Below are 24,273 nucleotides of genomic sequence, written 5' to 3' on the forward strand. Positions count from 1 at the left end.
GTGCAGGGCACACCGAGCCCCTGGCGCATTTCGAAGGCCCCCGCGCCAAACTCTTGGGCCCCCGCTACCACTCATCAACGACCTCAGCTCGGCCTGCCCCTCCGCTCGCTGCACATCCAGCAGATCGGGCTTGCAGGCCTCCTGGGGGCTAACCCTAACTCTAGGTGGGCTCCTTAGGGGCTCCTCGCAAGGGGCCTGGCGCCCCAACGCTTCGGATTGGGGACCCGAGCCCTATCGCTGGACTCACCCTCCGCCCCACCGCCACCCGGGCCGTTATTGGCGCCGCCTGTCATCAGGGCGGCAGAACGGGCAGGGCCCTCTGAGCCCCCAGCGACCTTGGAAGGCCCCAGGCGCCAAAATGTTTGGGCCCAGGCTCCTGCTCGCCAGCGCCCTCACTCCGCCCGTCCCTCCACTCGCCGCACAGCCGGCATTTTGGGCCTGCTGGCATCCTGCTTGCTAACCCTAACCCTAGGTCCGTCCCCGAGAGGCCCCTGACAAGGGGCCCGGGGATGCAACGCTGGGGATTGGGGACCCCAGTGCCCCAGGGCCGGACTAACACTGTTGCCCCTCCACCACCTGGGCCACTAGGGGCGCTGCCGCTCATTCCCGGCGGGAGAAGGGGCAGGGCCCTCCAAGCCCCCTTCCACATTCGATGGCCCCCTGCCCCAAAGCGCTTGGGCCCACGTTCCCACTAGTCAGCGCCCTCACCTCAACCCGCCCCTCCGCTCGAAACACAGCAGGCGGCTCGGACCTGCCTTACTCCTGGAGGCTAATCCGAACCCTAGGTCGGTCCCCGAAGGGCCCATCCAAGGGGCTTGGCGCCCCAACGCTGGGGATTGGGAACCTCCGAACCCCAGCGCTGGACTCACCCTGCAGCCCCCGCCACCCGGGCCGCTAGGGGCGCCGCCAGTCATTCAGGCTCCAGAACGGGTAGGGCCCTCCGAGCCCCTTGGGAGCTTCGAAGGCCGACTGCGCCAAAACTCTTGGGCCCACGCTCCCACACACCAGCGCCCTCCCCTCTGCCCGCCCCCCCCTCCCCACACCGCCCATGGCTCCTGCCTGCCGGCCTCCTCGGGGCTAATCCTAACCCTAGGTCGGCACCCAAGGGGCTCCTCCCAAGGGGCCTGGCACCGCAATGCCAGGGATTGGGGACCCCCGCCCCAGCGCTGGACTCACCCTCCGCCGCACCGCCACCCTGGCCTTTATTGGCGCCGCTGGTCATTCAGGGCGGGAGAATGTGCAGGGCACACCGAGCCCCTGGTGCATTTCGAAGGCCCCCGCGCCAAACTCTTGGGCCCCCGCTCCCACTCCTCAACGCCCTCAGCTCGGCCTGCTGCTCTGCGAGCTGCACATCCAGCAGATCGGGCCTGCAGGCCTCCTGGGGGCTAACCCTAACTCTAGGTGTGCTCCTTAGGGGCCCCTCGCAAGGGGCCTGGCGCCCCAACGCCTGGGATTGGGGACCCGAGACCCAGCGCTGGACTCACCCTCCGCCCCACCGACACCCGGGCCGTTATTGGCGCCGCCTGTCATCAGGGCGGCAGAACGGGCAGGGCCCTCTTAGCCCCCAGCGACCTTGGAAGGCCCCAGGCGCCAAAATGTTTGGGCCCAGGCTCCTGCTCACCAGCGCCCTCACTCCGCCCGCCCCACCACTCGCCGCACAGCCGGCATTTTGGGCCTGCCGGCATCCTGCTTGCTAACCCTAACACTAGGTCAGTCCCCGAGAGGCCCCTGACAAGGGGCCCGGGGATGCAACGCTGGGGATTGGGGACCCCAGTGCCCCAGGGCCAGACTAACACTGTTGCCCCTCCACCACCTGGGCCACTAGGGGCGCTGCCGCTCATTCCCGGCGGGAGAAGGGGCAGGGCCCTCCAAGCCCCCTTCCACATTCGATGGCCCCCTGCCCCAAAGCGCTTGGGCCCACGTTCCCACTAGTCAGCGCCCTCACCTCAACCCGCCCCTCCGCTCGAAACACAGCAGCGGGATCGGACCCGCCGGCCTCCTGGGGGCTAACCCGTAACCTAGGTCGGTTCCCTAGGGGCCCCTCCCAAGCGGCCTTTCACCGCCATGCCCGAGATCCTGGACGTCCTAGCCCCAGGGCCGGACTCACCCTGCAGCCACCCGCCACCCGGGCCGCTAGGAGCGCCGCCGGTCATTCAGGCGGGAGAAGGGGCAGGGTCCTACAAGCCCCTGACGACCTTCGAAGGCTGCCCCAGCGCCAAAACCTGTGGGCCCACGGTCCCGCTCGCCAGCTCCCTCCCCTGGCCCGCCACAATGCGCGCTACACAGCCAGGGGATTGGGCCTGATGGCCTCCTGGGGGCTAAGCCTAACCCAAGGTGGGTCTCCCAGGGGCCCATCCGAAGGTGCTTGGCGCCCCAGCGCCAGGGATTGGGGACCCGAGACCCAGCGCCGGATTCACCCTGCAGCCCCCCACCCCTGGGCCGCTAGGGAGGCCGCCGGTTATTCAGGGGGGGAGAACGGGCAGGGCCCTCTGAGCCCCCAGCGACCTTCGAAGGCCCCCGCGCCAAAATGTTTGGGCCCAGGCTTCTGCTCGCCAGCGCCCTCACTCCGCCCGCCCCTCCACTCACAGCACAGCCGGCATTTCGGGCCTGGCGACATCCTGCTTGCTAACCCTAACCCTAGGTCAGTCCCCGAGAGGCCCATAACAAGGGGCCTGGGGCTGCAACGCTGGGGATTGGGGACCCCTGAGACCCAGGGCCAAACTAACACTGCTGCCCCTCCACCACCTGGGCCACTAGGGGCGCTGCCACTCATTCAGGGCAGGAGATCATACAGGGCCCTCCCAGCCACCCCCCTCCCGGACCCTCGATGTACCCGCTCCCCAAAGCGCTTGGGCCCACGCTCCCACTAGTCAGCGCCCTCACCTCAACCCGCCCCTCCGCTCGAAACACAGCAGGCGGATCGGACCTGCCGTACTCTTGGAGGCTAATCCTAACCCTAGTTCGGTCCCCGAACGGCCCATCCAAGGGGCTTGGCGCCCCAACGCTGGGGATTGTTAACCTCCGAATCCCAGCGCTGGACTCACCCTGCTGCCCCCCACCACCCGGGCCGCTAGGGGCGCCGCCAGTCATTCAGGTCGAGAAGGGGTAGGGCCCTCCGAGCCCCTGGAGACCTTCGAAGGCGGCCTGCGACAAAACAGTTGGGCCCACGCTCCCACTCACCAGCGCCCTCCCCTCGGCCCGCCCCCGCCCCGCCACAGCGCCCATGGATCCTGCCTGCCGGCCTCCTCTGGGCTAATCCTAACCCTAGGTCGACCCCCAAGGGGCTCCTTCCAAGGGGCCTGGCACCGCAATGCCAGGGATTGGGGACCCCCGCCCCAGCGCTGGACTCACCCTCCGCCCCACCGCCACCCGGGCCGTTATTGGCGCCTCCTGTCATCAGGGCGGCAGAACGGGCAGGGCCCTCTGAGCCCCCAGCGACCTTGGAAGGCCCCAGGCGCCAAAATGTTTGCGCCCAGGCTCCTGCTCGCCAGCGCCCTCACTCCGCGGGCCCCTCCACTCGCCGCACAGCCGGCATTTTGGGCCTGCCGGCATCCTGCTTGCTAACCCTAAACCTAGGTCAGTCCCCGAGAGGCCCCTGACAAGGGGCCCAGGGATGCAACGCTGGGGATTGGGGACCCCAGTGCCCCAGGGCCGGACTAACACTGTTGCACCTCCACCACCTGGGCCACTAGGGGCGCTGCCGCTCATTCCCGGCGGGAGAAGGGGCAGGGCCCTCCAAGCCCCCTTCCACATTCGATGGCCCCCTGCCCCAAAGCGCTTGGGCCCACGTTCCCACTAGTCAGCGCCCTCACCTCAACCCGCCCCTCCGCTCAAAACACAGCAGCCGGATCGGACCTGCCGGCCTCCTGGGGGCTAACCCTAACCCTAGGTCGGTTCCCGAGGGGCCCCTCCCAAGGGGCCTTGCGCCGCCATGCCCGGGATTCTGGACGTCCTAGTCCCAGGGCCGGACTCACCCTGCAGCCCCCCACCCCTGGGCCGCTAGGGGGCCGGCCGGTTATTCAGGGGAGGAGAACGGGCAGGGCCCTCTGAGCCCCCAGCGACCTTCGAAGGCCCCCGCGCCAAAATGTTTGGGCCCAGGCTTCTGCTCGCCAGCGCCCTCACTCCGCCCGCCCCTGAACTCACAGCACAGCCGGCATTTCGGGCCTGCCGGCATCCTGCTTGCTAACCCTAACCCTAGGTCAGTCCGCGAGAGGCCCATCACAAGGGGCCTGGGGCTGCAACGCTGGGGATTGGGGACCCCTGAGACCCAGGGCCAAACTAACACTGCTGCCCCTCCACCACCTGGGCCACTAGGGGCGCTGCCGCTCATTCAGGACAGGAGAACATACAGGGCCCTCCCAGCCCCCCACCCCCGGACCCTCGATGCACCCGCTCCCCAAAGCGCTTGGGCCCACGCTCCCACTAGTCAGCGCCCTCACCTCAAACCGCCCCTCCGCTCGAAACACAGCAGGCGGATCGGACCTGCCCTACTCCTGGAGGCTAATCCTAACCCTAGGTCGGTCCCCGAAGGGCCCATCCAAGGGGCTTGGCGCCCCAACGCTGGGGATTGGGAACCTCCAAACCCGAGCGCTGGACTCACCCTGCAGCGCCCCGCCACCCGGGCCGCTAGGGGCGCCGCCAGTCATTCAGGCTCGAGAACGGGTAGGGCCCTCCGAGCCCCTGGCGAGCTGCGAAGGCCGCCTGCGCCAAAACACTTGGGCCCACGCTCCCACTCACCAGCGCCCTCCCCTCGGCTCGCCCCCCCCTCGCCACACCGCCCATGGATCCTACCTGCCGGCCTCCTCGGTGCTAATCCTAACCCTAGGTCGGCCCCCAAGGGGCTCCTCCCAAGAGGCCTGGCACCGCAATGCCAGGGATTGGGGACCCCCGCCCCAGCGCTGGACTCACCCTCCACCCCACCGCCACCCGGGCCTTTATTGGCGCCGCTGGTCATTCAGGGCGGGAGAATGTGCAGGGCACACCGAGCCCCTGGCGCATTTCGAAGGCCCCCGCGCCAAACTCTTGGGCCCCCGCTACCACTCATCAACGACCTCAGCTCGGCCTGCCCCTCCGCTCGCTGCACATCCAGCAGATCGGGCTTGCAGGCCTCCTGGGGGCTAACCCTAACTCTAGGTGGGCTCCTTAGGGGCTCCTCGCAAGTGGCCTGGCGCCCCAACGCTTCGGATTGGGGACCCGAGCCCTATCGCTGGACTCACCCTCCGCCCCACCGCCACCCGGGCCGTTATTGGCGCCGCCTGTCATCAGGGCGGCAGAACGGGCAGGGCCCTCTGAGCCCCCAGCGACCTTGGAAGGCCCCAGGCGCCATAATGTTTGGGCCCAGGCTCCTGCTCGCCAGCGCCCTCACTCCGCCCGTCCCTCCACTCGCCGCACAGCCGGCATTTTGGGCCTGCTGGCATCCTGCTTGCTAACCCTAACCCTAGGTCCGTCCCCGAGAGGCCCCTGACAAGGGGCCCGGGGATGCAACGCTGGGGATTGGGGACCCCAGTGCCCCAGGGCCGGACTAACACTGTTGCCCCTCCACCACCTGGGCCACTAGGGGCGCTGCCGCTCATTCCCGGCGGGAGAAGGGGCAGGGCCCTCCAAGCCCCCTTCCACATTCGATGGCCCCCTGCCCCAAAGCGCTTGGGCCCACGTTCCCACTAGTCAGCGCCCTCACCTCAACCCGCCCCTCCGCTCGAAACACAGCAGCCGGATCGGACCTGCCGGCCACCTGGGGGCTAACCCTATCCCTAGGTCGGTTCCCGAGGGGCCCCTCCCAAGGGGCCTTGCGCCGCCATGCCCGGGATCCTGGACGTCCTAGCCCCAGGGCCGGACTCACCCTGCAGCCACCCGCCACCCGGGCCGCTAGGAGCGCCGCCGGTCATTCAGGCGGGAGAAGGGGCAGGGTCCTACAAGCCCCTGACGACCTTCGAAGGCCGCCCCTGCGCCAAAACCTGTGGGCCCACCGTCCCGCTCGCCAGCTCCCTCCCCTGACCGGCCGCAATGCACGCTACACAGCCAGGGGATTGGGCCTGATGGCCTCCTGGGGGCTAAGCCTAACCCAAGGTGGGTCCCCCAGGGGCCCTTCCGAAGGTGCTTGGCGCCCCAACGCCAGGGACTGGAGAACCGAGATCCAGCGCCGGATTCACCCTGCAGCCCCCCACCCCTGGGCCGCTAGGGGGCCCGCCGATTATTCAGGGGGGGAGAACGGGCAGGGCCCTCTGAGCCCACAGCGACCTTCGAAGGCCCCCGCGCCAAAATGTTTGGGCCCAGGCTTCTGCTCGCCAGCGCCCTCACTCCGCCCGCCCCTCCACTCACAGCACAGCCGGGATTTCGGGCCTGCCGTCATCCTGCTTGCTAACCCTAACCCTAGGTCAGTCCCCGAGAGGCCCATAACAAGGGGCCTGGGGCTGCAACGCTGGGGATTGGGGACCCCTGAGACCCAGGGCCAAACTAACACTGCTGCCCCTCCACCACCTGAGCCACTAGGGGCGCTGCCGCTCATTCAGGGCAGGAGAACATACAGGGCCCTCCCAGCCCCCCCCCAGACCCTCGATGCACCCGCTCCCCAAAGCGCTTGGGCCCACGATCTCACTAGTCAGCGCCCTCACCTCAACCCGCCCCTCCGCTCGAAACACAGCAGGCGGATCGGACGTCCCCTACTCCTGGAGGCTAATCCTAACCCTAGGTCGGTCCCCGAAGGGCCCATCCAAGGGGCTTGGCGCCCTAACGCTGGGGATTGGGAACCTCCGAACCCCAGCGCTGGACTCACCCAGCAGCCCCCCGCCACCCGGACCCCTAGGGGCGCCGCCAGTCATTCAGGCTCCAGAACGGGTAGGGCCCTCCGAGCCCCTGGCGAGCTTCGAAGGCCGCCTGCGCCAAAACACTTGGTCCCACGCTCCCACTCACCAGCGCCCTCCCCTGGGCCGGCCCCCCCCCTCGCCTCACCGCCATGGATCCTGCCTGCCGGCCTCCTCGGGGCTAATCCTAACCCTAGGTCGGCACCCAAGGGGCTCCTCCCAAGGGGCCTGGCACCGCAATGCCAGGGATTGGGGACCCCCGCCCCAGCGCTGGACTCACCCTCCGCCGCACCGCCACCCGGGTCTGTATTGGCGCCGCTTGTCATTCAGGGCGGGAGAATGTGCAGGGCACACGGAGCCCCTGGCGCATTTCGAAGGCCCCTGCGCCAAACTCTTGGGCCCCCGCTCCCACTCCTCAACGCCCTCAGCTCGGCCTGCCCCTCCGCTCGCTGCACATCCAGCAGATCGGGCCTGCAGGCCTCCTGGGGGCTAACCCTAACTCTAGGTTGGCTCCTTAGGGGCCCCTCGCAAGGGGCCTGGCGCCCCAACGCCTGGGATTGGGGACCCGAGACCCAGCGCTGGACTCACCCTCCGCCCCACCGCCACCCGGGCCGTTATTGGCGCCGCCTGTCATCAGGGCGGCAGAACGGGCAGGGCCCTCTGAGCCCCCAGCGACCTTGGAAGGCCCCAGGCGCCAAAATGTTTGGGCCCAGGCTCCTGCTCGCCAGCGCCCTCACTCCGCCCGCCCCTCCACTCGCCGCACAGCCGGCATTTTGGGCCTGCCGGCATCCTGCTTGCTAACCCTAACCCTAGGTCAGTCCCAGAGAGGCCCCTGACAAGGGGCCCGGGGTAGCAACGCTGGGGATTGGGGACCCCAGTGCCCCAAGGCCACTAACACAGTTGCCCCTCCACCAGCTGAGCCACTAGGGGCGCTGCCGCTCATTCCCGGCGGGAGAAGGGGAAGGGCCCTCCAAGCCCCCTTCCACATTCGATGGCCCCCTGCCCCAAAGCGCTTGGGCCCAAGTTCCCACTAGTCAGCGCCCTCACCTCAACCCGCCCCTCCGCTCGAAACACAGCAGGCGGCTCGGACCTGCCTTACTCCTGGAGGCTAATCCGAACCCTAGGTCGGTCCCCGAAGGGCCCATCCAAGGGGCTTGGCGCCCCAACGCTGGGGATTGGGAACCTCCGAACCCCAGCGCTGGACTCACCCTGCAGCCCCCGCCACCCGGGCCGCTAGGGGCGCCGCCAGTCATTCAGGCTCCAGAACGGGTAGGGCCCTCCGAGCCCCTTGGGAGCTTCGAAGGCCGACTGCGCCAAAACTCTTGGGCCCACGCTCCCACACACCAGCGCCCTCCCCTCTGCCCGCCCCCCCCCTCCCCACACCGCCCATGGATCCTGCCTGCCGGCCTCCTCGGGGCTAATCCTAACCCTAGGTCGGCACCCAAGGGGCTCCTCCCAAGGGGCCTGGCACCGCAATGCCAGGGATTGGGGACCCCCGCCCCAGCGCTGGACTCACCCTCCGCCGCACCGCCACCCTGGCCTTTATTGGCGCCGCTGGTCATTCAGGGCGGGAGAATGTGCAGGGCACACCGAGCCCCTGGTGCATTTCGAAGGCCCCCGCGCCAAACTCTTGGGCCCCCGCTCCCACTCCTCAACGCCCTCAGCTCGGCCTGCTGCTCTGCGAGCTGCACATCCAGCAGATCGGGCCTGCAGGCCTCCTGGGGGCTAACCCTAACTCTAGGTGTGCTCCTTAGGGGCCCCTCGCAAGGGGCCTGGCGCCCCAACGCCTGGGATTGGGGACCCGAGACCCAGCGCTGGACTCACCCTCCGCCCCACCGACACCCGGGCCGTTATTGGCGCCGCCTGTCATCAGGGCGGCAGAACGGGCAGGGCCCTCTTAGCCCCCAGCGACCTTGGAAGGCCCCAGGCGCCAAAATGTTTGGGCCCAGGCTCCTGCTCACCAGCGCCCTCACTCCGCCCGCCCCACCACTCGCCGCACAGCCGGCATTTTGGGCCTGCCGGCATCCTGCTTGCTAACCCTAACACTAGGTCAGTCCCCGAGAGGCCCCTGACAAGGGGCCCGGGGATGCAACGCTGGGGATTGGGGACCCCAGTGCCCCAGGGCCAGACTAACACTGTTGCCCCTCCACCACCTGGGCCACTAGGGGCGCTGCCGCTCATTCCCGGCGGGAGAAGGGGCAGGGCCCTCCAAGCCCCCTTCCACATTCGATGGCCCCCTGCCCCAAAGCGCTTGGGCCCACGTTCCCACTAGTCAGCGCCCTCACCTCAACCCGCCCCTCCGCTCGAAACACAGCAGCGGGATCGGACCCGCCGGCCTCTTGGGGGCTAACCCGTAACCTAGGTCGGTTCCCTAGGGGCCCCTCCCAAGCGGCCTTTCACCGCCATGCCCGAGATCCTGGACGTCCTAGCCCCAGGGCCGGACTCACCCTGCAGCCACCCGCCACCCGGGCCGCTAGGAGCGCCGCCGGTCATTCAGGCGGGAGAAGGGGCAGGGTCCTACAAGCCCCTGACGACCTTCGAAGGCTGCCCCAGCGCCAAAACCTGTGGGCCCACGGTCCCGCTCGCCAGCTCCCTCCCCTGGCCCGCCACAATGCGCGCTACACAGCCAGGGGATTGGGCCTGATGGCCTCCTGGGGGCTAAGCCTAACCCAAGGTGGGTCTCCCAGGGGCCCATCCGAAGGTGCTTGGCGCCCCAGCGCCAGGGATTGGGGACCCGAGACCCAGCGCCGGATTCACCCTGCAGCCCCCCACCCCTGGGCCGCTAGGGAGGCCGCCGGTTATTCAGGGGGGGAGAACGGGCAGGGCCCTCTGAGCCCCCAGCGACCTTCGAAGGCCCCCGCGCCAAAATGTTTGGGCCCAGGCTTCTGCTCGCCAGCGCCCTCACTCCGCCCGCCCCTCCACTCACAGCACAGCCGGCATTTCGGGCCTGGCGACATCCTGCTTGCTAACCCTAACCCTAGGTCAGTCCCCGAGAGGCCCATAACAAGGGGCCTGGGGCTGCAACGCTGGGGATTGGGGACCCCTGAGACCCAGGGCCAAACTAACACTGCTGCCCCTCCACCACCTGGGCCACTAGGGGCGCTGCCACTCATTCAGGGCAGGAGATCATACAGGGCCCTCCCAGCCACCCCCCTCCCGGACCCTCGATGTACCCGCTCCCCAAAGCGCTTGGGCCCACGCTCCCACTAGTCAGCGCCCTCACCTCAACCCGCCCCTCCGCTCGAAACACAGCAGGCGGATCGGACCTGCCGTACTCTTGGAGGCTAATCCTAACCCTAGTTCGGTCCCCGAACGGCCCATCCAAGGGGCTTGGCGCCCCAACGCTGGGGATTGTTAACCTCCGAATCCCAGCGCTGGACTCACCCTGCTGCCCCCCACCACCCGGGCCGCTAGGGGCGCCGCCAGTCATTCAGGTCGAGAAGGGGTAGGGCCCTCCGAGCCCCTGGAGACCTTCGAAGGCGGCCTGCGACAAAACAGTTGGGCCCACGCTCCCACTCACCAGCGCCCTCCCCTCGGCCCGCCCCCGCCCCGCCACAGCGCCCATGGATCCTGCCTGCCGGCCTCCTCTGGGCTAATCCTAACCCTAGGTCGACCCCCAAGGGGCTCCTTCCAAGGGGCCTGGCACCGCAATGCCAGGGATTGGGGACCCCCGCCCCAGCGCTGGACTCACCCTCCGCCCCACCGCCACCCGGGCCGTTATTGGCGCCTCCTGTCATCAGGGCGGCAGAACGGGCAGGGCCCTCTGAGCCCCCAGCGACCTTGGAAGGCCCCAGGCGCCAAAATGTTTGCGCCCAGGCTCCTGCTCGCCAGCGCCCTCACTCCGCGGGCCCCTCCACTCGCCGCACAGCCGGCATTTTGGGCCTGCCGGCATCCTGCTTGCTAACCCTAAACCTAGGTCAGTCCCCGAGAGGCCCCTGACAAGGGGCCCAGGGATGCAACGCTGGGGATTGGGGACCCCAGTGCCCCAGGGCCGGACTAACACTGTTGCACCTCCACCACCTGGGCCACTAGGGGCGCTGCCGCTCATTCCCGGCGGGAGAAGGGGCAGGGCCCTCCAAGCCCCCTTCCACATTCGATGGCCCCCTGCCCCAAAGCGCTTGGGCCCACGTTCCCACTAGTCAGCGCCCTCACCTCAACCCGCCCCTCCGCTCAAAACACAGCAGCCGGATCGGACCTGCCGGCCTCCTGGGGGCTAACCCTAACCCTAGGTCGGTTCCCGAGGGGCCCCTCCCAAGGGGCCTTGCGCCGCCATGCCCGGGATTCTGGACGTCCTAGTCCCAGGGCCGGACTCACCCTGCAGCCCCCCACCCCTGGGCCGCTAGGGGGCCGGCCGGTTATTCAGGGGAGGAGAACGGGCAGGGCCCTCTGAGCCCCCAGCGACCTTCGAAGGCCCCCGCGCCAAAATGTTTGGGCCCAGGCTTCTGCTCGCCAGCGCCCTCACTCAGCCCGCCCCTCCACTCACAGCACAGCCGGCATTTCGGGCCTGGCGACATCTTGCTTGCTAACCCTAACCCTAGGTCAGTCCCCGAGAGGCCCATAACAAGGGGCCTGGGGCTGCAACGCTGGGGATTGGGGACCCCTGAGACCCAGGGCCAAACTAACACTGCTGCCCCTCCACCACCTGGGCCACTACGGGCGCTGCCACTCATTCAGGGCAGGAGATCATACAGGGCCCTCCCAGCCACCCCCCTCCCGGACCCTCGATGTACCCGCTCCCCAAAGCGCTTGGGCCCACGCTCCCACTAGTCAGCGCCCTCACCTCAACCCGCCCCTCCGCTCGAAACACAGCAGGCGGATCGGACCTGCCGTACTCTTGGAGGCTAATCCTAACCCTAGTTCGGTCCCCGAAGGGCCCATCCAAGGGGCTTGGCGCCCCAACGCTGGGGATTGGGAACCTCCGAATCCCAGCGCTGGACTCACCCTGCTGCCCCCCACCACCCGGGCCGCTAGGGGCGCCGCCAGTCATTCAGGTCGAGAAGGGGTAGGGCCGTCCGAGCCCCTGGAGACCTTCGAAGGCGGCCTGCGCCAAAACAGTTGGGCCCACGCTCCCACTCACCAGCGCCCTCCCCTCGGCCCGCCCCCCCCCCCCCCGCCACACCGCCCATGGATCCTGCCTCCCGGCCTCCTCTGGGCTAATCCTAACCCTAGGTCGACCCCCAAGGGGCTCCTTCCAAGGGGCCTGGCACCGCAATGCCAGGGATTGGGGACCCCCGCCCCAGCGCTGGACTCACCCTCCGCCCCACCACCACCCGGGCCGTTATTGGCGCCGCCTGTCATCAGGGCGGCAGAACGGGCAGGGCCCTCTGAGCCCCCAGCGACCTTGGAAGGCCCCAGTCGCCAAAATGTTTGCGCCCAGGCTCCTGCTCGCCAGCGCCCTCACTCCGCGGGCCCCTCCACTCGCCGCACAGCCGGCATTTTGGGCCTGCAGGCATCCTGCTTGCCAACCCTAACCCTAGGTCAGTCCCCGAGAGGCCCCTGACAAGGGGCCCGGGGATGCAACGCTGGGGATTGGGGACCCCAGTGCCCCAGGGCCGGACTAACACTGTTGCCCCTCCACCACCTGGGCCACTAGGGGCGCTGCCGCTCATTCCCGGCAGGAAAAGGGGCAGGGCCCTCCAAGCCACCTTCCACATTCGATGGCCCCCTGCCCCAAAGCGCTTGGGCCCACGTTCTCACTAGTCAGCGCCCTCACCTCAACCCGCCCCTCCGCTCGAAACACAGCAGGCGGCTCGGACCTGCCCTACTACTGGAGGCTAATCCTAACCCTGGGTCGGTCCCCGAAGGGCCCATCCAAGGGGCTTGGCGCCCCAACGCTGGGGATTGGGAACCTCCGAACCCCAGCGCTGGACTCACCCTGCAGCCCCCCGCTACCCGGGGCGGTAGGGGCGCCGCCAGTCATTCAGGCTCCAGAACGGGTAGGGCCCTCCGAGCCCCTGGCGAGCTTCGAAGGCCGCCTGCGCCAAAACACTTGGGCCCACGCTCCCACTCACCAGCGCCCTCCCCTCTGCCCGCCCCCCCTCCCCACACCGCCCATGGATCCTCCCTGCCGGCCTCCTCGGGGCTAATCCTAACCCTAGGTCGGCCCCCAAGGGGCCTGGCACCGCAATGCCAGGGATTGGGGACCCCCGACCCAGCGCTGGACTCACCCTCCGCCCCACCGCCACCCGGGCCTTTATTGGCGCCGCTGGTCATTCAGGCCGGGAGAATGTGCAGGGCACACCCAGCCCCTGGCGCATTTCGAAGGCCCACGCGCCAAACTCTTGGGCCCCCGCTCCCACTCCTCAATGCCCTCAGCTCGGCCTGCCCCTCCGCTCGCTGCACATCCAGCAGATCGGGCTTGCAGGCCTCCTGGGGGCTAACCCTAACTCTAGGTGGGCTCCTTAGGGGCCCCTCGCAAGGGGCCTGGCGCCCCAACGCCTGGGATTGGGGACCCGAGACCCAGCGCTGGACTCACCCTCCGCCCCACCGCCACCCGGGACGTTATTGGCGCCGCCTGTCATCAGGGCGGCAGAACGGGCAGGGCCCTCTGAGCCCCCAGCGACCTTGGAAGGCCCCAGGCGCCAAAATGTTTGTGCCCAGGCTCCTGCTCGCCAGCGCCCTCACTCCGCCCGCCCCTCCACTCGCCGCACAGCCGGCATTTTGGGCCTGCCGACATCCTGCTTGCTAACCCTAACCCTAGGTCAGTCCCAGAGAGGTCCATAACAAAGAGCCTGGGACTGCAACGCTGGGGATTGGGGACCCCTGATACCCAGGGCCAAACACACACTGCTGCCCCTCCACCACCTGGGCCACTAGGGGCGCTGCCGCTCATTCAGGGCAGGAGAACATACAGGGCCCTCCAGCCCACCCCCCTCCTGGACCCTCCATGCACCCGCTCCCCAAAGCGCTTGGGCCCACGCTCCCACTAGTCACCGCCCTCACCTCAACCCGCCCCTCCACTCGAAACACAGCAGCCGGATCGGACCTGCCGGCCTCCTGGGGGCTAACCCTAACCCTAGGTCGGTTCCCCAGGGGCCCCTCCCAAGGGGCCTTGCGCCGCCATGCCCGGGATCCTGGACGTCCTAGCCCCAGGGCCGGACTCACCCTGCAGCCACCCGCCACCCGGGCCGCTAGGAGCGCCGCCGGTCATTCAGGCGGGAGAAGGGGCAGGGTCCTACAAGCCCCTGACGACCTTCGAAGGCCGCCCCAGCGCCAAAACCTGTGGGCCCAGGGTCCCGCTCGCCAGCTCCCTCCCCTGGCCCGCCTTAATGCGCGGTACACAGCCAGGGGATTGGGCCTGATGGCCTCCTGGGGGCTAAGCCTAACCCAAGGTGGGTCCCCCAGGGGCCCATCCGAAGGTGCTTGGCGTCCCAACGCCAGGGATTGGGGACCCGAGACCCAGCGCCGGATTCACCCTGCAGCCCCCCCACCCCTGGGCCGCTAGGGGGCCCGCCGGTTATTCAGGGGGGGAGAACGGGCAGGGCCCTCTGAGCCCCCAGCGACCTTCGAAGGCCCCCGCGCCAAAATGTTTGGGCCCAGGCTTCTGCTCGCCAGCGCCCTCACTCCGCCCGCCCCTCCACTCACAGCACAGCCGGCATTTCGGGCCTGCCGGCATCCTGCTTGCTAACCCTAACCCTAGGTCAGTCCCCGAGAGGCCCATAACAAGGGGCCTGGGGCTGCAACGCTGGGGATTGGGGACCCCTGAGACCCAGGGCCAAACTAACACTGCTGCCCCTCCACCACCTGGGCCACTAGGGGCGCTGCCGCTCATTCAGGGCAAGAGAACTTACAGGGCCCTCCCAGCCCCCCCCCCCCGGACCCTCAATACACCCGCTCCCCAAAGCGCTTGGTCCCAAGATCTCACTAGTCAGCGCCCTCACCTCAACCCGCCCTTCCGCTCGAAACACAGCAGGCGGATCGGACCTGCCCTACTCCTGGAGACTAATCCTAACCCTAGGACGGTCCCCGAAGGGCCCATCCAAGGGGCTTGGCGCCCCAACGCTGGGGATTGGGAACCTCGAAACCCCAGCGCTGGACTCACCCTGCAGCCCCTGGCCACCCGGGCCGCTAGGGGCGCCGCCAGTCATTCAGGCTCGAGAACGGGTAGGACCCTCCGAGCCCCTGGCGAGCTTCGAAGGCCGCCTGCGCCAAAACACTTGGGCCCACGCTCCCACTCACCAGCGCCCTCCCCTGGGCCCGCCCCCCCCCTCGCCACACCGCCCATGGATCCTGCCTGCCGGCCTCCTCGGGGCTAATCCTAACCCTAGGTCGGCCCCCAAGGGGCTCCTCCCAAAGGGCCTGGCACCGCAATGCCAGGGATTGGGGACCCCCGCCCCAGCGCTGGACTCACCCTCCGCCCCACCTACACCCGGGCCTTTATTGGCGCCGCTGGTCATTCAGGGCGGGATAATGTGCAGGGCACACCGAGCCCCTGGCGCATTTCGAAGGTCCCCGCGCCAAACTCTTGGGCCCCCGCTCCCACTCCTCAACGCCCTCAGCTCGGCCTGACCCTCCGCTCGCTGCACTTCCAGCAGATCGGGCTTGCAGGCCACCTGGGGGCTAACCCTAACTCTAGGTGGGCTCCATAGGGGCCCCTCGCAAGGGGCCTGGCGCCCCAACCCCTGGGATTGGGGACCCGAGACACAGCGCTGGACTCACCTTCCGCCCCACCGCCACCCGGGCCGTTATTGGCGCCGCCTGTCATCAGGGCGGCAGAACGGGCAGGGCCCTCTGAGCCCCCAGCGACCTTGGAAGGCCCCAGGCGCCAAAATGTTTGGGCCCAGGCTCCTGCTCGCCAGCGCCCTCACCCCGCCCGCCCCTCCACTCGCGGCACAGCCGGCATTTTGGGCCTGCCGGCATCCTGCTTGCTAACCCTAACCCTAGGTCAGTCCTCGCGAGGCCCCTGACAAGGGGCCCGGGGATGGAACGCTGGGGATTGGGGACCCCAGTGCCCCAGGGCCGGACTAACACTATTGCCCCTCCACCACCTGGGCCACTAGGGGCGCTGCCGCTCATTCCCGGCGGGAGAAGGGGCAGGGCCCTCCAAGCCCCCTTCCACATTCGATGGCCCCCTGCCCCAAAGCGCTTGGGCCCACGTTCCCACTAGTCAGCGCCCTCACCTCAACCCGCCCCTCCGCTCCAAACACAGCAGCCGGATCGGACCTGCCGGCCTCCTGGGGGCTAACCCTAACCCTAGGTCGGTTCCCGAGGGGCCCCTCCCAAGCGGCCTTGCGCCGCCCTGCCTGGGATCCTGGACGTCCTAGCCCCAGGGCCGGACACACCCTGCAGCCACCCGCCACCCGAGCCGCTAGGAGCGCCGCCGGTCATTCAGGCGGGAGAAGGGGCAGGGTCCTACAAGCCCCTGACGACCTTCGAAGGCTGCCCCAGCGCCAAAACCTGTGGGCCCACGGTCCCGCTCGCCAGCTCCCTCCCCTGGCCCGCCGCAATGCGCGCTATACAGCCAGGGGGTTGGGCCTGATGGCCTCCTGGGGGCTAAGCCTAAGCCAAGGTGGGTCCCCCAGGGGCCCATCCGAAAGTGCTTGGCGCCCCAACAGCAGGGATTGGGGACCCGAGACCCAGCGCCGGATTCACCCTGAAGCCCCCCACCCCTGGGCCGCCAGGGGGCCCGCCGGTTATTCAGGGGGGGAGAACGGGCAGGGCCCTCTGAGCCCCCAGCGACCTTCGAAGGCCCCCGCGCCAAAATGTTTGGGCCCAGGCTTCTGCTCGCCAGCGCCCTCACTCCGCCCGCCCCTCCACTCACAGCACAGCCGGTATTTCGGGCCTGCCGTCATCCTGCTTGCTAACACTAACCCTAGGTCAGTCCCCGAGAGGCCCATAACAAGGGGCCTGGGGCTGCAACACTGGGGATTGGCGACCCCTGAGACCCAGGGCCAAACTAACACTGCTGCCCCTCCACCACCTGGGCCACTAGGGGCGCTGCCACTCATTCAGGGCAGGAGAACATACAGGGCCCTCCCAGCCCCCCCCCCGGACCCTTGATGCACCCGCTCCCCAAAGCGCTTGGGCCCACGCTCCCACTAGTCAGCGCCCTCACCTCAACCCGCCCCTCCGCTCGAAACACAGCAGGCGGATCGGACCTGCCGTACTCCTGGAGGCTAATCCTAACCCTAGGTCGGTCCCCAAAGGGCCCATCCAAGGGGCTTGGTGCCCCAACACTGGGGATTGGGAACCTCCGAACCCCAGCGCTGGACTCACCCTGCAGCGCCCCGGGACCCGGGCCGCTAGGGGCGGAGCCAGTCATTCAGGCTCCAGAATGGGTAGGGCCCTCCGAGCCCCTGGCGAGCTTCGAAGGCCGCCTGCGCCAAAACACTTGGGCCCACGCTCCAACTCACCAGCGCCCTCCCCTCTGCCCGCCCACCCCCTCCCCACACCGCCTATGGATCCTGCCTGCCGGCCTCCTCGGGGCTAATCCTTACCCTAGGTCGGCCCCCAAGGGGGTCCTCCCAAGGGGCCTGGCACCGCAATGCCAGGGATTGGGGACCCCCGCCCCAGCGCTGGACTCACCCTCCGCCGCACCGCCACCCGGGCCTTGGCGCCGCTGGTCATTCAGGGCGGGATAATGTGCAGGGCACACCCAGCCCCTGGCGCATTTTGAAGGCCCCCGCGCCAAACTCTTGGGCCCCCGCTCCCACTCCTCAACGCCCTCAGCTCAGCCTGCCCCTCCGCTCGCTGCACATCCAGCAGATCGGGCTTTTAGGCTTCCTGGGGGCTAACCCTAACTCTAGGTGGGCTCCTTAGGGGCCCCTCGCAAGGGGCTTGGCGCCCCAACGCTGGGGATTGGGAACCTCGGAACCCCAGCGCTGGACTCACCCTGCAGCCCCTGGCCACCCGGGCCGCTAGGGGCGCCGCCAGTCATTCAGGCTCGAAAACGGGTAGGACCCTCCGAGCCCCTGGCGAGCTTTGAAGGCCGCCTGCGCCAAAACACTTGGGCCCACGCTCCCACTCACCAGCGCCCTCCCCTCGGCTCGCCCCCCCCCTCGCCACACCGCCCATGGATCCTGCCTGCCGGCCTCCTCGGGGCTAATCCTAACCCTAGGTCGGCCCCCAAGGGGCTCCTCCCAAGAGGCCTGGCACCGCAATGCCAGGGATTGGGGACCCCCGCCCCAGCGCTGGACTCACCCTCCACCCCACCGCCACCCGGGCCTTTATTGGCGCCGCTGGTCATTCAGGGCGGGAGAATGTGCAGGGCACACGGAGCCCCTGGCGCATTTCGAAGGCCCCCGCGCCAAACTCTTGGGCCCCCGCTCCCACTCATCAAGGACCTCAACTCGGCCTGCCCCTCCGCTCGCTGCACATCCAGCAGATCGGGCCTGCAGGCCTCCTGGGGGCTAACCCTAACTCTAGGTTGGCTCCTTAGGGGCCCCTCGCAAGGGGCCTGGCGCCCCAACGCCTGGGATTGGGGACCCGAGACCCAGCGCTGGACTCACCCTCCGCCCCACCGCCACCCGGGCCGTTATTGGCGCCGCCTGTCATCAGGGCGGCAGAACGGGCAGGGCCCTCTGAGCCCCCAGCGACCTTGGAAGGCCCCAGGCGCCAAAATGTTTGGGCCCAGGCTCCTGCTCGCCAGCGCCCTCACTCCGCCCACACCTCCACTCGCCGCACAGCCGGCATTTTGGGCCTGCCGGCATCCTGCTTGCTAACCCTAACCCTAGGTCAGTCCGTGAGAGGCCCCTGACAAGGGGCCTGGGGATGCAACGCTGGGGATTGGGGACCCCAGTGCCCCAGGGTCGGACTAACACTGTTGCCCCTCCACCACCTGGGCCACTAGGGGCGCTGCCGCTCATTCCCGGCGGGAGAAGGGGCAGGGCCCTCCAAGCCCCCTTCCACATTCGATGGCCCCCTGCCCCAAAGCGCTTGGGCCCACGTTCCCACTAGTCAGCGCCCTCACCTCAACCCGCCCCTCCGCTCGAAACACAGCAGCCGGATCGGACCTGCCGGCCTCCTGGGGGCTAACCCTAACCCTAGGTCGGTTCCCGAGGGACGCCTCCCAAGGGGCCTTGCACCGCCATGCCCGGGATCCTGGACGTCCTAGCCCCAGGGCCGGACTCACCCTGCAGCCACCCGCCACCCGGGCCGCTAGGAGCGCCGCCGGTCATTCAGGCGGGAGAAGGGGCAGGGTCCTACAAGCCCCTGACGACCTTAGAAGGCCGCCCCAGCGCCAAAACCTGTGGGCCCACGGTCCCGCTCGCCAGCTCCCTCCCCTGGCCCGCCGCAATGCGCGCTACACAGCCAGGGGATTGGGCCTGATGGCCTCCTGGGGGCTAAGCCTAACCCAAGGTGGGTCCCCCAGGGGCCCATCCGAAGGTGCTTGGCGCCCCAACGCCAGGGATTGGGGACCCGAGACCCAGCGCCGGATTCACCCTGCTGCCCCCCACCCCTGGGCCGCTAGGGGGGCCGCCAGTTATTCAGTGGGGGAGAATGGGCAGGGCCCTCTGAGCACCCAGCGACCTTCGAAGGCCCCCGCGCCAAAATGTTTGGGCCCAGGCTTCTGCTCGCCAGCGCCCTCACTCCGCCCGCCCCTCCACTCACAGCACAGCCGGCATTTCGGGCCTGCTGGCATCCTGCTTGCTAACCCTAACCCTAGGTCAGTCCCCGAGAGGCCCATCACAAGGGGCCTGGGGCTGCAACGCTGGGGATTGGGGACCCCTGAGACCCAGGGCCAAACTAACACTGCTGCCCCTCCACCACCTGGGCCACTAGGGGCGCTGCCGCTCATTCAGGGCAGGAGAACATGCAGGGCACTCTCAGCCTCCCCCCCTCCCCCGGACCCTCGATGCACAGGCTACCCAAAGCGCTTGGGCCGACGCTCCCACTAGTCAGCGCCCTCACCTCAACACGCCCCTCCGCTCGAAACACAACAGGCGGATCGGCCTGCCGTACTCCTGGAGGCTAATCCTAACCCTAGGTCGGTCCCCGAAGGGCCCATCCAAGGGGTTTGGCGCCCCAACGCTGGGGATTGGGAACCTCCGAACCCCAGCGCTGGACTCACCCTGCAGCCCCCCACCACCCGGACCGCTAGGGGCGCCCCCAGTCATTCAGGCTCGAGAACGGGTAGGGTCCTCCGAGCCCCTGGCGAGCTGCGAAGGCCGCCTGCGCCAAAACACCTGGGCTCACGCTCCCACTCACCAGCGCCATTCCCTCGGCCCGCCCCCCCCCTCTCCACACCGCCCATGGATCCTGCCTGCCGGCCTCCTCGGGGCTAATCCTAACCCTACGTCGGCCCCCAAGGGGCTCCTCCCAAGAGGCCTGGCACCGCAATGCCAGGGATTGGGGACCCCCGCCCCAGCGCTGGACTCACCCTCCACCCCACCGCCACCCGGGCCTTTATTGGCGCCGCTGGTCATTCAGGGCGGGAGAATGTGCAGGGCACATCGAGCCCCTGGCGAAGTTCGAAGGCCCCCGCGCCAAACTCTTGGGCCCCCGCTCCCACTCCTCAACGCCCTCAGCTCGGCCTGCCTCTCCGCTCGCTGCACATCCAGCAGATCGGGCTTGCAGGCCTCCTGGGGGCTAACCCTAACTCTAGGTGGGCTCCTTTGGGGCCCCTCGCAATGGTCATGGCGCCCCAACGCCTGGGATTGGGGACCCGAGACCCAGCGCTGGACTCACCCTCCGCCCCACCGCCACCTGGGCCGTTATTGGCGCCGCCTGTCATCAGGGCGGCAGAATGGGCAGGGCTCTCTGAGCCCCCAGCGACCTTGGAAGGCCCCAGGCGCCAAAATGTTTGGGCCCAGGCTCCTGCTCGCCAGCGCCCTCACTCCGCCCCGCCCCTCCACTCGCCACACAGCCGGTATTTTGGGCCTGCCGACATCCTGCTTGCTAACCCTAACCCTAGGTCAGTCCCCGAGAGCCCCTGACAAGGGGCCCAGGGATGCAACGCTGGGGATTGGGGACCCCAGTGCCCCAGGGCCGGACTAACACTGTTGCCCCTCCACCACCTGGGCCACTAGGGGCGCTGCCGCTCATTCCCGGCGGGAGAAGGGACAGGGCCCTCCAAGCCCCCTTAAACATTCGATGGCCCCCTGCCCCAAAGCGCTTGGGCCCACGTTCCCACTAGTCAGCGCCCTCACCTCAACCCACCCCTCCGCTCGAAACACAGCAGCCGGATCGGACCTGCCGGCCTCCTGGGGGCTAACCCTAACCCTAGGTCGGTTCCCGAGGGGCCCCTCCCAAGGGGACTTGCGCCGCCATGCCCGGGATCCTGGACGTCCTAGCCCCAGGGCCAGACTCACCCTGCAGCCACCCGCCACCCGGGCCGCTAGGAGCGCCGCCGGTCATTCAGGCGGGAGAAGGGGCAGGGTCCTACAAGCCCCTGACGACCTTCGAAGGCCGCCCCAGCGCCAAAACCTGTGGGCCCACGGTCCCGCTCGCCAGCTCCCTCCCCTGGCCCGCCGCAATGCGCGCTACACAGCCAGGGGATTGGGCCTGATGGCCTCCTGGGGGCTAAGCCTAACCCAAGGTGGGTCCCCCAGGGGCCCATCCGAAGGTGCTTGGCGCCCCAACGCCAGGGATTGGGGACCCGAGACCCAGCGCCGGATTCACCCTGCTGCCCCCCACCCCTGGGCCGCTAGGGGGGCCGCCAGTTATTCAGTGGGGGAGAACGGGCAGGGCCCTCTGAGCCCCCAGCGACCTTCGAAGGCCCCCGCGCCAAAATGTTTGGGCCCAGGCTTCTGCTCGCCAGCGCCCTCACTCCGCCCGCCCCTCCACTCACAGCACAGCCGGCATTTCGGGCCTGCCGGCATCCTGCTTGCTAACCCTAACCCAAGGTCAGTCCCCGAGAGGCCCATAACAAGGGGCCTGGGGCTGCAACGCTGGGGATTGGGGACCCATGAGACCCAGGGCCAAACTAACACTGCTGCCCCTCCACCACCTGGGCCACTAGGGGCGCTGCCGCTCATTCAGGGCAGGAGAACATGCAGGGCACTCCCAGCCTCCCCCCCTCCCCCGGACCCTCGATGCACAGGCTACCCAAAGTGCTTGGGCCCACGCTCTCACTAGTCAGCGCCCTCACCTCAACCCGCCCCTCCGCTCGAAACACAGCAGGCGGATCGGACCTGCCCTACTCCTGGAGGCTAATCCTAACCCTAGGTCGGTCCCCGAAGGGCCCATCCAAGGGGTTTGGCGCCCCAACGCTGGGGATTGGGAACCTCCGAACCCCAGCGCTGGACTCACCCTGCAGCCCCCCACCACCCGGACCGCTAGGGGCGCCCCCAGTCATTCAGGCTCGAGAAAGGGTAGGGTCCTCCGAGCCCCTGGCGAGCTGCGAAGGCCGCCTGCGCCAAAACACCTGGGCTCACGCTCCCACTCACCAGCGCCATCCCCTCGGCCCGCCCCCCCCCCTCGCCACACCGCCCATGGATCCTGCCTGCCGGCCTCCTCGGGGCTAATCCTAACCCTACGTCGGCCCCCAAGGGGCTCCTCCCAAGAGGCCTGGCACCGCAATGCCAGGGATTGGGGACCCCGCCCCAGCGCTGGACTCACCCTCCGCTCCACCGCCACCCGGGCCTTTATTGGCGCCGCTGGTCATTCAGGGCGGGAGAATGTGCAGGGCACACCGAGCCCCTGGCGCATTTCGAAGGCCCCCGCGCCAAACTCTTGGGCCCCCGCTCCCACTCCTCAACGCCCTCAGCTCGGCCTGCCCCTCCGCTCGCTGCACATCCAGCAGATTGGGCTTGCAGGCCTCCTGGGGGCTAACCCTAACTCTAGGTGGGCTCCTTAGGGGCGCCTCGCAAGGGGCATGGCGCCCCAACCCCTGGGATTGGGGACCCGAGACCCAGCGCTGGACTCACCCTCCGCCCCACCGCCACCCGGGCCGTTATTGGCGCCGCCTGTCATCAGGGCGGCAGAATGGGCAGGGCTCTCTGAGCCCCCAGCGACCTTGGAAGGCCCCAGGCGCCAAAATGTTTGGGCCCAGGCTCCTGCTCGCCAGAGCCCTCACTCCGCCCGCCCCTCCACTCGCCGCAGAGCCGGCATTTTGGGCCTGCTGGCATCCTGGTTGCTAATCCTAACCCTAGGTCAGTCCCCGAGAGGCCCCTGACAAGGGGCCCGGGGATGCAACGCTGGGGATTGGGGACCCCTGTGCCACAGGGACAGACTAACACTGCTGCCCCTCCACCACCTGGGCCACTAGGGGCGCTGCCGCTCATTCCCGGCGGGAGAAGGGGCAGGGCCCTCCAAGCCCCCTTCCACATTCGATGGCCCCCTGCCCCAAAGCGCTTGGGCCCACGTTCCCACTAGTCAGCGCCCTCACCTCAACCCGCCCCTCCGCTCGAAACACAGCAGCCGGATCGGACCTGCCGGCCTCCTGGGGGCTAACCCTAACCCTAGGTCGGTTCCCGAGGGGCCCCTCCCAAGGGGCCTTGCGCCGCCATGCCCGGGATCCTGGACGTCCTAGCCCCAGGGCTGGACTCACCCTGCAGCCACCCGCCACCCGGGCCGCTAGGAGTGCCGCCGGTCATTCAGGCCGGAGAAGGGGCAGGGTCCTACAAGCCCCTGACGACCTTCGAAGGCCGCCCCAGCGCCAAAACCTGTGGGCCCACGGTCCCGCTCGCCAGCTCCCTCCCCTGGCCCGCCGCAATGCGCGCTACACAGCCAGGGGATTGGGCCTGATGGCCTCCTGGGGGCTAAGCCTAACCCAAGGTGGGTCCCCCAGGGGCCCATCCGAAGGTGCTTGGCGCCCCAACGCCAGGGATTGGGGACCCGAGACCCAGCGCCGGATTCACCCTGCTGCCTCCCAACCATTGGCCGCTAGGGGGGCCGCCGGTTATTCAGGGGGGGAGAATGTGCAGGGCACACCGAGCCCCTGGCGCATTTCGAAGGCCCCCGCGCCAAACTCTTGGGCCCCCGCTCCCACTCCTCAACGCCCTCAGCTCGGCCTGCCCCTCCGCTCGCTGCACATCAAGCAGATCGGGCTTGCAGGCCTCCTGGGGGCTAACCCTAACTCTAGGTGGGCTCTTAGGGGCCCCTCGCAAGGGGCCTGGCGCCCCAACGCCTGGGATTGGGGACCCGAGACCCAGCGCTGGACTCACCCTCCGCCCCACCGCCAACCGGGCCGTTATTGGCGCCGCCTGTCATCAGGGCGGCAAAATGGGCAGGGCTCTCTGAGCCCCCAGCGACCTTGGAATGCCCCAGGCGCCAAAATGTTTGGGCCCAGGCTCCTGCTCGCCAGAGCCCTCACTCCGCCCACACCTCCACTCGCCACACAGCCGGCATTTTGGGCCTGCTGGCATCCTGGTTGCTAATCCTAACCCTAGGTCAGTCCCCGAGAGGCCCCTGACAAGGGGCCCGGGGATGCAACGCTGGGGATTGGGGACCCCTGTGCCACAGGGACAGACTAACACTGTTGCCCCTCCACCACCTGGGCCACTAGGGGCGCTGCTGCTCATTCCCGGCCGGAGAAGGGGCAGGGCCCTCCAAGCCCCCTTCCACATTCGATGGCCCCCTGCCCCAAAGCGCT

This window comes from Ursus americanus, chromosome 27 (genome assembly GCF_024610735.1).
Source record: "Ursus americanus isolate L20-20 chromosome 27, mUrsAme1.1.p, whole genome shotgun sequence".
NCBI lineage: Eukaryota > Metazoa > Chordata > Mammalia > Carnivora > Ursidae > Ursus > Ursus americanus.